Consider the following 12499-nt stretch of genomic DNA (forward strand, 5'->3'; position numbering starts at 1 on the left):
CCTGACATTATTATTCATGGCGTCAAAAGATGCTCATTGTTCATAGCCCAAACGCAATGGCACCATAAACTATTATATATCATTAAAAAGCTCTGGATGTCTTCTTTCTAACGCCACTAAAAAAGCACCATTTGGACCTTTGTCTCTCAAATTATACTACATGGAATGTATAGAGGTCAGCTGGCGTTACTATAGGCTGATGCTATGCTCATCTTTGTATTTCAGGGTGAATTGCTCCTTAGATTTAGTGTCCATAATGTAGTGATATATATGGTTGGAAAGCTCTAGATTTCTACTTTCTAATTCTACTAAAATTACCTCATTTGGAGCTTTGTAGCTCAAGTTATTCTTGTTGGAGTATGAAGAGGTCAAGGTTTCAAATCCTTTTGAAGCTTTCCTTGTAGTTGGATTCATTGCTGCTTTCTTGTTTTGTGCTTTTTGTTTCTTTTTCTACCATTTTCTACAAAATTAATCAATTCAAAGATATCAAAGTAAATATATGACATAAACACAAAAATACTCAACAATTGAGAATTAGGAATTAATTTTTTATATGAAAAAGCATAGAAAAATACAACATGATGCGCATGCATCACAACACCAAACTTAAACTTTGTTTGTCCTCAAGCAAATAAAGAATCATGCAATAAAGTTTGACAATCCAAGGTGAGAAGAGTAGCAATTTAATGATTATGGTTGGCTAGTTTACTATGCATGCAACAACTACACAAGAAATTTAAATGATTAATGTTTCTATCTAGCTCAATTTATGAAATCTTTCTTTATATTCACTACAAAAAAAAGGTCTATGGTCACGGTGAAAAACCGTGACCATAGCTAGTGAAAAGGGTGACCATAGGTCTATGGTCACGGTTTTTCCGCCGTGGCCTATTCTCTCGTGGCCATAGACCTATGGTCACGGTTTTTTTATCTATGGTCACGGTTTCTATGGTCACGGTTGTAATGTTCAAATTCTGGCACTTTAGGCCACGTTTTTTTACCGTGACCATAGGTTAATCTATGGTCACGCGATAAAACCGTGACCATAGCCTTATCTATGGTCACGGTTTTCACCGTGACCATAGCCTCTATGGTCACCCCTTCCCAAAACCGTGACCATAGCCTTATCCATGGTCACAGTTTTGGCCGTGACCAAAGCCTTTATGGTCACCCCACCAAAAACCGTGGCCATAGCCTTAGCTATGGTCACGATTTTAGCCGTGACCATAGCCCCTATGGCCACCCCTCATTAAACCGTGACCATAGCCTTATCTATGGTCACGGTTTTGGCCGTGACCATAGCCTCTATGGTCACCCCTCACCAAAACCGTGACCATAGCCTTATCTATGGTCATAGTTTTGGCCGTGACCATAGCCTCTATGGTCACCCCTAACCAAAACCGTGACCATAGCCCCTATGGTCACCCCTTCCTTAAACCGTGACCATAGCCTTATCTATGGTCACGGTTTTTCGCCGTGACCATAGCCTCTATGGTCACCCCACCTTGACCATGACCATAGCCTTATCTATGGTCACGGTTTTTCGCCGTGACCATAGCCTCTATGGTCACTCCACCTTGACCGTGACCATAGCCTGTTTTATGTTATGAGATTTAATTTTTTTTTAAATCATAATCACATCCCAAAATGATGATAATTACAAAATAAATCTAAAAATGAAAATTTTGATAAATTCAAATCATAAAAGTTTCATTAAAAATTAGATATTCATTACAACACTAATCAAAATAGAGTGTAATTTATCCATTACATATAATATCGGATAAAGTCTCTTATCAAAAAGTAAAGAACACATCAAAATAATACATTTAGATAACCAAACTCATTATAAGACCCATCCCATCTTATACAGGGTGCCACAACAACTAGTCAACTCCTTTTGTCTTTACGAGTCCAAAAAAATTATCCTGTATACAAAATAAAACAAAAAATTCCTCATAAAGAACATTCAAGAGTAGGTAAACAAAATAATCAATTAACAAATATTAATCCTAAATTAATATAAAATACAAAATAATTTCTATTTTAAACTTCTTGTCTTAAAATGAGACATAATCAAGCATGTTCTGGAAAATATTTGCAATTTAGCAATTGAAGATTTTACATATCAATAATTATAAAATATCTTGGAAAACACAAAGCTATTTGAAAAATCAAAGAAAATAGATACAAAAACTTTTAAAATTTTTACACACTAATCACATAAATAAAGTTGATGCATTGAAACCTAGGATATTAAAGATGAAGAGAATAGACTGGCTTTAGAAATATAATCTCATCGAAGCGCCAATTATCATTGGCAAAGCACACAACCGGAAAGCACTACAATGCTCATATGCATCAGCAATCTAGCCTTTCCGGGTCCCAACAAAACTATTTCTCAAACTCCTTTCAACTCAATTTCAAAATCTGAACAATTTCAATATCTCAAACCATTTTCAATTTAAATTCATTTTTCTACAAATCAAGCTCATCTCCAATATTATAACCCTTTCCAAATTCCAATTCATTTCCAACAAAGTCAACTAACATCTTCTCAAACACTTTCCAACATTTTCAAACCCAAGTCATTCACAAATCTCAAATCATTTTCCGAAATCAAACTAAATCTAACATCCAATCACTTTCCAATTCTCAAATTATACTTGATAAACATTCGAATCAGAATTTTAAATCAATCCTTCATTCACTACTTCAATATCAAATAAATATTCAGAACTAGCCACAGGCAAGTAAGCAATAACATTTATTCAAAGTAGTTCAACTCAACTCATAAGACCCCATAATCACCAGAAATATTTACTCGCCTAAATATCAATTTATAACAACTCCTAAGAACAAAATGAGTTTTAATAAAAACGCCCCTACCTCAAAGTCGAAACTCGCAAAACCAAAACGCGTCAAAAACCCCTTTTTCCTCGGCCAGCGACAGCAGCAACCATAACCTCAGCTTTATCCACTTCCGCAACAACCGAAACAGCTTGAATTGTAACATACAATAACCGGAACTCGATCCTAAGGCATTCGCGTCGCAGGAATCTTAGTAACATATAACAAAATAGTGACTAACAGAGTTCGAAACAAGGGACAGCTTACCGGACTTACGATTAACCGAGAACACGGAGCAGCAACTGTAACATCCCTTCCAGCAAAATACAATCTCTTGGGTTGCTTTAAGCAACAGATAAATAAATATTATCTCTTGGGTTGCATTAAGCAACAAATAAGCAAACAATATCTCTTGGGTTGCCTCAAGCAACAAACAAACATCTCTTGGGTTGCTTCAAGCAACAAACAAATAAACAAATATCTCTTGGGTTGCCTCAAGCAACAGATAATCATACAATAAGTACTTTACTCTTTCCTTTTTCTTTCATAATTGCAAGTACGCAAGCGGGACAAGACCCACGCCCTTGCTAACAATCTCGTATACCAAATAATCTTTTCTTAAAAGAATCATTGAAGTTATTATCATTAAATAAGCCTTAAATATTGATTTTGATTAAGTCCTTATACTTTTATAAAAATTTAGACATAATCTCCTTTAAAAATAGGACTTAGCCACCCTTACGGGTTTCTTCTTTCTCAACATTTCATCAGCCTCTTTCAACAGTTGCCACAACAATATATATTCTCAAAAACATTTGATAATAGTATAAAAAATCTATTTCTTAAATTCCATATCCAAAATAATTGCCAACACAACTTGGCAGCCTGATTTCCATTTTGTTTTTAAAATATCAAATGAATTCGGAATCACACAAACTTTATATCCATGCGACCGTCTTAGATTAAGCTTTCTATTAAACTAAAAATCATAATTTTTTGCTGACTCTAGCTTCGGGAATATAAGCAAAACCGTGACTGCTCTGCAGTGTTTTAAATCCAGAAGACAGCAGCAGCGTACAACATTCGAAATTTCATATAAAATTCAAATTAAATCCAACCACCTTCAAAATTTATGTGGTTAAACATAACTTATTCAAATTTCTTTCTCAATTGGTTCCAGGGTCATACTATTTTTAATGAAGGAGTTATGTAGCTTGGAAGTTAGGTAATTTTCTGCTGAAGTCTGTTTTACAAATCATTGAACATAACCTCTTCCAAGTCCCATAACTCACTTACTAAAATATGAAAAACCCTGAAATTTGAATCATATATACTAAACATACTCAGCTTTCACCTCCAATTGGTTGCATCTCAATATCATTCCAGAATTAAAAATTATGAAGCCTCAAAGTTACTGACTTAGAAAACAAAGCCTGACTTTTACTGCATAATACATCTTTCTCTGAAAATCCAAATCTTTAAAACCACAACTCTAACCATTCTAAATTTTTATGAAATTAAAGTATTAGAACCAAAGTTTTATTTAAAATTGGTTTCATTTCAAAATTCAAACTGCAGAATTTCCAATAGAGGAATCAAGTTGCTGCTGTGTTAAACGTTCTGCAGAAAAACCAGATTTGACATCCCCAATTTAAAAATTCACCATAAATCATAAACTTAATGAAAAAGTCTCAAATTTACCAGTTTAGTTCCTTATATCCCCAAGTTTAACCCAGACTTAGTCTCATGCAATTCCGATCATTACGTAACTAGTTATAGCATTTCAAAGTTTCTGACTTCGTTTAAAATTATGCAGAAAATCAGATTTTAGAGTTCAACTTTGAAAAATCATAACTAATTCTCTAGTTGATACGAAACCTTAAAAATTGAATTTTCACAATTACACTTAATATAATTTAATTAACATTTAAATTCTTATAATTTCAGTCACTATAGAGTTACTAAATCACTTTCAAAGTTGCCGTTTTATTTCAAGAGAACCTGATTTTCAGCAAACCATTTAGTATTCAAAATCCAACCCTTCAATACCCCTCAAAACCAATTCCAAATCAACCACCAACCAAGTTCATTAACATTACAATATACCAAATAACAGCTCAACAGCAACAAATCCAACATAACCCATTAAAATTCAGAAATTCTCAACAATTAGTCATCAAACAATTCCCAATCCACATAATCAATCAATATCACTAATCAACAATTCCAAATCACAATCTCAACCATTCCAATCATAATTTCAGCCACAATTCAATATTCACATAATCAATCAATTACTCACAGCTATTAAATCTATTTGCAGTTATTCAATAAACCTTATAGGCATTCTTAAATTGAAATCGTTTAAACCCCCTACCTCAATTAGTCGAAACCGTCGAATTTAAATGCAATGATGCCCTTCTTTTTTCCAGTTTACAACAGCCAATGCGGCCGGAACAGCAGCAGCAGCCTCACTTCTTCTGGGGCAGTAACAACAATGACAATCGCACCTATCCCAATCACCTCCGTAGCGGTGACATCAGTGGTTCCGGATAAAGATGATAATACTAAACAGAGACATTAACATATGCTATTGTAATCAGAACAAAATATGGTAGAGGAATAGATTCGGGAAACAGAGCATGAGCAAGAGTGTTACAGTTTCAAGAATGGAATTGGGAACGTAGGGGAAGCTGCTGTCGGGTATATCAGTGACGCCTCCCTTCAAGCTCAATGATGATTGAACTGTGACGGCGAGCTCCCTTCAACGGCAGCGTTAACGGCGGTGCGCGGCATTGGCAGCGACGACTCTAACACGGCGACAAAGGCAGAGCTTCTTCTCGGTCAGCGGCTTGCAGCTCACAGTTTCCTCCCAACGTCTCTCTCTCATCTCTGTTCCATAGAAGCGGCCTCAACTGGTACCAGCGGCGGACTTCACCCACGGCGATGGCGACGGCTCGAACAACAGCGACAGCACACGACGGCGCGCAACGACAACAACAAATCCCTCTCTACGCGATGTTGAATCTATGCCTCCCTCTTTCTTCAACTCGAACCTGACGAAGGACTCCAAGGCAGCAGCAAGAAGCTCAACGGCGTTTGGTCTCCATAGTGACGGCGGTGAGACACCGGTGATGGCGAGCCGGACAGCGACTGGACGGTAACGTGGCACAGCTCCCTCTCTTCCTCTCTGTGGCTGGTGTGGGTGTGTTGTGCGTTAAGTGGGTGAAGGAGAAAGGGGGTGAAGGCTGCGTGTTTCAGCCTCTGAGGAAAGGGGAAAATGAGGGTTAGGTTCCAATTTGGGAATTAGGGTTTCTGATTTTAATTTGGGAATTGAGATTAGAAATTAAGGATTTTATAAAAGAATAAAGGATAGATATAAATAGATATTTTGATAAAATTAGAGGGTAGAAAAATTTTAAAATTAAATATACTCTATTAAAAATATTTAAGAACATTATTTATCAACATATTGTTAAGTTCAACTAATTAATTTTAATTTAAATTATAAACATATTGTTAAGAGTAAGTAAAATTTCTCATTTAATTATCAAAACTTAATTTAATTACTTTTAATAAAATAATTTCTAAAAATAAAATATTTAATGAATATATAAATTGAAATTAACTCAAATAATATTTTTTTCGAAAATTATGGGTCTTACAAATCACATTTTATAAAATACGATTTTAAATCTAAAATATCGATTACCTAAATTAAATTATATTACATTTCATTATTTTTCTATCACAACTTTAATTTCAATTTCTATAAAGTAACTAATTATAAATCATTTTTTATGTTATTAAGTTTTAAATCTTTTTTTAATTAAAAATTAATAGTATTCAACTTAATTTTTTATTTATAAAATTAAATTTAAAATTTTAATATTTAAAATAAATCATATAAAATTATTATTAGTTTTTAATTATTAAAATTTTTAAAAGATAAAATATTTAAAATTATAAAAAATACATAAAAATTTTAATTAGTTTAAACTCAAATGATTAAAACTGTGACAATAGACCCCTTTAGGTCACCCCCAAAACCGTGACCATAGACCCTTTTAGATCACCCTTTTGAAAAACCGTGACCATAGACACTTTTTGGTCATTGTAAAAAACCGTGACCATAAACCCCTTTAGGTCACCCTCAAAACCGTGACCATAGACCCTTTTAGGTCACCCTTCCGAAAAACCGTGACCATATACCCTTTTTGGTCACTGTAAAAAACCGTGACCATAGACACCTTTAGGTCACCCCCAAAACCGTGACCATAGACCATTTTAGGCCACCCACAAAACCGTGACCATAGACCCTTTTAGGTCACCCCCAAAACCGTGACCATAGACCCTTTTAGGTCATCCTTTTTTGAAAAACCGTGACCATAGCCCCTTTTTGGTCACTGTAAAAAACCGTGACCATAGACCCTTTTAGGCCACCAACCCAAAACCGTGACCATAGACCCCTTTAGGCCACCCCCCAAAACTGTGACCATAGACACTTTTAGGCCACCCCCAAAACCGTGACCAAAGACCCCTTAAGGTCACCCCCCAACACCGTGACCATAGACCCTTTTAGGTCACCCTTTTTGTAAAACCGTGACCATAGCCCCTTTTTGGTCACTGTAAAAAACCGTGACCATAGACCCCTTTAGGTCACCCCCAAAACCGTGACCATAGACCCTTTTAGGCCACCCCCCAAAATCGTGACCATAGACACCTTTAGGCCACCCTCCAAAACCGTGACCATAGACCCTTTTAGGTCACCCTTTTTTGAAAAACCATGACCATAGACCCCTTTAGGTCACCCCTCAAAACCGTGACCATAGACCCTTTTAGGCCACCCTTTTTTAAAAAACCGTGACCATAAGTACTCTATGGTCACCCTTTCCAAAAAAATCGTGACTATAGCTTTTTTTTGGTCACCCTAAAAAACCGTGACCATAGAGGGTCTATGGTCACGGTTTTTTACCGTGACAAAAAAAACCATGTCCATAGACCCAAAATGTTGTAGTGATTCCTTCCTTGAAACAAGCTTTACATCTTTGTTTAGCTTAGCTTCTTGGGTGCTTTGCACCATTTGTTTTCAGCTTCAACTCTAAATGCTTTTTTTTTCAAGTATTACAACTTGATACATAAGTACTACAAGCATTTAATTAGAGGACTTCCTTAAGCTCGTTTGTTTCTTTTCTTTACTCTCTAATCATTGATGCTGAGGGTCTTGAGCTTTTGAGGGAGCGCTTTGCACTTGAGCTTAGCCTTGACTCTAAGTGTTTTATTTTCAAGCTTTTTACTTGATACATAAATACCACAAGTACTTGACTAATGAATTGTCATTAGTATTCAGAGCCTTCAGCTTTCTCATTTTTTCCCTTTTTCTTTACTTGATCATTAATTGCATTGCTTCTTCAAGGTTTTCAAATTTTCAAAAATTTCATAAAATATCCTAGATGAAAACTTCAATTAAACAAATTCAAATGTATTGAGTAATAATAGTCATGCTAGCCTTCCAATACTTATATGCTCATGCTAGCTTCTTCTTTAATTATCTTGTTTGTTTATGATCACGATACTTAATTGCTTTAACTCACAAATTTTAAGATGGTAGTTATGATGTCACAGCAACATGTTACAATTCAAATCAAACTATGCTTATCAAAGAGGAATAACACACATGCATAAAAAGAAAATGAAAGACAATCATGCAGTTGAATGTATAGGGAATAAATGAGAGGAAAAAGAACTTTGCCACTTTGTAGTTCTTCATCATTTTGTTGTTGTCATTTTCTTCCTATTCTTCCCCTCCCACACCAAAATTAAAATAGTGGTGATAGAATTTATGATAGATCATGAGTGTCTTAAAACAATGACATGTGAGCAATGCATGTAATATGATTGCATTAATAACTGGGTTGTGCATGGTACTTTGCATGAAAGATAAGTGACAACACCAAACTTAATGTGACACTTTCATTTGAAATTGATGCAAGTACCCCATGAAGATTTGGATTTTAAATTTGTTGCATGGCAACACCGAACTTATTCTATGCAATCTCATGCCAAATTATTTGAAAGTAAACTAAGCAAAGAAAGAAAGTGTTACCTACGGTTAGGTTGCCTCCCAACAAGCACTCTTTTAATGTCATTAGCTTGACATGTGGTTCTTAATTTTCTTCCTCTTCTTCCAGTTAGTTAAGAGAAATAACTTCAAGGGGGAAGAGGAGAAAGTTAATGTCCCCTGTTTTAATCTTCTCCCAGCAAGCTTTCTTTTGCTATTAGCTTGACTTACTTTGCTTGTTGGGTTAGGGGTGGGATTGCTTGTTGTTGACCATTTCTTCTTCTTGGATATTGTTCTCCGTTCCTTGGTCACAATCTTCTTTTTAGTGTTTTTTTTTATTGCCTTCACTTCTTTGATATCAAGATTTGAGTGTTGTGATAGTTGGAGTGTTTCCTTTACCAAAAACTTCTTGGCATGGTGGTTCATTAAACTCACCCTCTATGCAACTTTCTGCTTCATTTTCACCCACATTAAGCACTACTCCACTCCTTAAGATGATGGCATGATTTTCTTTGTCTGGCCAAGGAAAGACATTGGTTGGTTCATCAACAAAATATTGTGCTAATTGTCTCATTTTCTCTTCTTGATTCCTCCTTGAGGCTTTCATATCCTCTACCACTTCTCTCATATTTTGCCCTAAGAACTCAATGAGTAGGGCAATTGAGAGATATCTCTGGGGGAGTTCCTCTATTATAAGTGCTAGAAGAGTTTTTCGATGAGTTCGTGGAGGTGCATAGGTTGGACAATTAAGTATAGTGGGATATTCCATTCTTCTTTGAGAATGCTCTATATCAACAACACAATTACCAAGAGAACAAAAGAAATTTCTTATGTCACGAATAAGGACTTCCTAGTGAGGCAATAACACAAACGCTTAACGAGCAAGAAAAGAGAAAGAATTAAAAGCAATTAAATGACTAAAACAAAGAAAGAAAAAAGTGTCTAATCTAGGTAATCAACCAACCGGTAGTTTGTTAATCACAATTAATCCCCGGCAACGACGCCAAAAACTTGATACAAAAATTGATGAACTCAATTATTCCGCATAACTACTGGCAAGTATACTGGGTCGTATCAAGTAATAAAATTCACTTAGAGTGAGGTCGATCCCACGAGGATTAAAGGATTAAGCAATCAATAGTTAATTGACTATTTTAGTTAGACAATCATAGTTGAATGATAAGTAACAGGAAATGTAAATGATATGAAATTAAAAAAAAGCAATAAAGGTCTAGAAAATAAATGACATGAATGTAAAGTATAAGAAAGTAAAATACTAAAAAGTTAAATAGCAAGAAATCTAAAGTACAGAAAATGTAAAGTGCTAAGAATTAAAGATAGAAGACATTAGGGATTGGAGATGTTGATCTCTCTTGAATCAATGATTCTCACTTCTTCTCTTGTTCATGTAATGTTTGAATATCTGGTAGACCATAAGTAATTGAGCTCCAATTTCTTGGTTACCTAATTTCTCAAATCATGATCAAATGCCAGTTTCTTGATCCAATACTCATGAAAAGAGGTGAAGTTTAATTTCTAACCCAAAGCTACACAACTCCTAAGATCCCAACTTCAAAGTGATTATATGTCATGTATCAACTTTGAATCAAAACAAAATTTATTGTGAGAAGAGAGTTCCAAACTGAATTGTTATAATTCCTTTTCCAAGGTTCACATAGAATTCTAATAGATCCAATTCCTCTTCCGATGGAATTGAATCTTTGAAGAACAAGAATTCTCTCTTAGATAAACAAAGCACAACTTCTAATCACATACCACATGATGAGCGGATAATTTATACGCTTTTTGGCATTGTTTTTAGTATGTTTTTAGTATGATCTAGTTACTTTTAGGGATGTTTTCATTAGTTTTTATGTTAAATTCACATTTCTGGTCGTTACTATGAGTTTGTGTGTTTTTCTGTGATTTCAGGTATTTTTTGGCTGAAATTGAGGGACTTGAGCAAAAATCAGATTAAGAGGTTGAAGAAGGACTGCTGATGCTGTTGGATTCTGACCTCCCTGCACTCAAAGTGGATTTTCTGAAACTACAGAACTCAAAATGGCGCGCTTCCAATTGCGTTGGAAAGTAGATATCCAGGGCTTTCCAGCAATGTATAATAGTCCATACTTTGCCCAAGTTTAGATGACGTAAACTGGCGTTCAACGCCAGCTCTCTGCCCAATTCTGGAGTTCAGCGCCAGAAATGGATCAAAAACCAGAGTTGAACGCCAGAAATGGATCAAAACCTGGCGTTCAACTCCACAAATGGCCTCTGCACGTGGAAAGTTAAAGCTCAGCCCAAGCACACACCAAGTGGGCCCCGGAAGTGGATTTATGCATCAATTACTTACTTATGTAAACCCTAGTGACTAGTTTATTATAAATAGAACTTTTTATCATTGTATTCACAGTCTTGGTTACTCCAGTCCCCCTCTGGGGCTGAGACCAATGAACTCCATTATCACTTATGTATTTTCAAGGGTAGAGTTTCTACACTCCATAGATTAAGGTGTGGAGCTCTGCTGTTCCTCAAGGATTAATGCAAAGTACTACTGTTTTCTATTCAATTCATCTTATTTCGCTTCTAAGATATTCATTCGCACTTCAACTTGAATGTGATGAACGTGACAATCATCATCATTCCCTATGAACGCGTGCCTGACAACCACTTCCGTTCTACATTAGAATTGAATGAGTATCTCTTAGATTTCTTAATCGGAATCTTCGTGGTGTAAGCTAGAATGATGGCGGCATTCGAGAGAATCCGGAAGGTCTAAACCTTGTTTGTGGTATTCCGAGTAGGATTCAATGATTGAATGACTGTGACGAGCTTCAAACTCGCGATTGCCGGGCGTAGTGACAGACGCAAAAGGATAGTAAATCCTATTCCAGCAGGATCGGGAACCGACAGATGAATAGCCGTGCCGTGACAGGGTGCGTTGACCATTTTCACTGAGAGGATAAGATGAAACCATTGACAAGGGTGATGCCTCCAGACGATTAGCCGTGCCGTGACAGGGCATTTGGATCATTTTCCCGAGAGAAGATCGAAAGTAGCCATTGACAGTGGTGATGTATCACATAAAGCCAGCCATGGAAAGGAGTAAGACTGATTGGATGAAGATAGCAGGAAAGCAGAGGTTCAGAGGAACGAAAGCATCTCTATTCGCTTATCTGAAATTCTCACCAGTGATTTACATAAGTATTTCTATCCCTGTTTTATTAATTGTTTTCGAAAACCCCATTACTATTTTATATCCGCCTGACTGAGATTTACAAGGTGACCATAGCTTGCTTCATACCAACAATCTCCGTGGGATTCGACCCTTACTCACGTAAGGTATTACTTGGACGACCCAGTGCACTTGCTGGTTAGTTGTGCGAAGTTGTGAACCATGGTATTGGCATCATGTTTTTGACGCCATTACCAGGGAAAGAAAGAGCGATGAATTTTACATAATCAAAGTGTAGTCACAATTTCTGCGCACCAAGTTTTTGGCACCGTTGCCGGGGATTGTTCGAGTTTGGACAACTGACGGTTCATCTTGTTGCTCAGATTAGGTAATTTTCTTTTTGTTTTCTTTTC

At 36.0% G+C, this 12499-nt stretch overlaps 1 long non-coding RNA gene across 2 annotated transcripts; it reads right to left on the reverse strand.

Annotated features, from left to right (window-relative positions):
- Positions 1–316: 316 nt before the first annotated feature.
- On the reverse strand, positions 317–6188 carry LOC112722331 (uncharacterized). Of its 2 annotated transcripts, XR_011867651.1 has the most exons (6): positions 5510–6181; positions 5228–5417; positions 3118–3192; positions 2890–3036; positions 1828–1928; positions 317–460 (listed from the first exon to the last, which is right to left on the reverse strand). It is a non-coding gene; the product is annotated as an uncharacterized lncRNA (long non-coding RNA). The 2 variants fall into 2 exon arrangements; XR_003162632.3 differs by lacking the exon at positions 317–460 and having other exon boundaries at positions 1684–1928; positions 5510–6188.
- Between the last annotated feature and the right edge of the window lie 6311 nt (positions 6189–12499).

The sequence above is a fragment of the Arachis hypogaea genome, chromosome 11 (genome assembly GCF_003086295.3).
Source record: "Arachis hypogaea cultivar Tifrunner chromosome 11, arahy.Tifrunner.gnm2.J5K5, whole genome shotgun sequence".
Classification (NCBI taxonomy): Eukaryota; Viridiplantae; Streptophyta; class Magnoliopsida; order Fabales; family Fabaceae; genus Arachis; species Arachis hypogaea.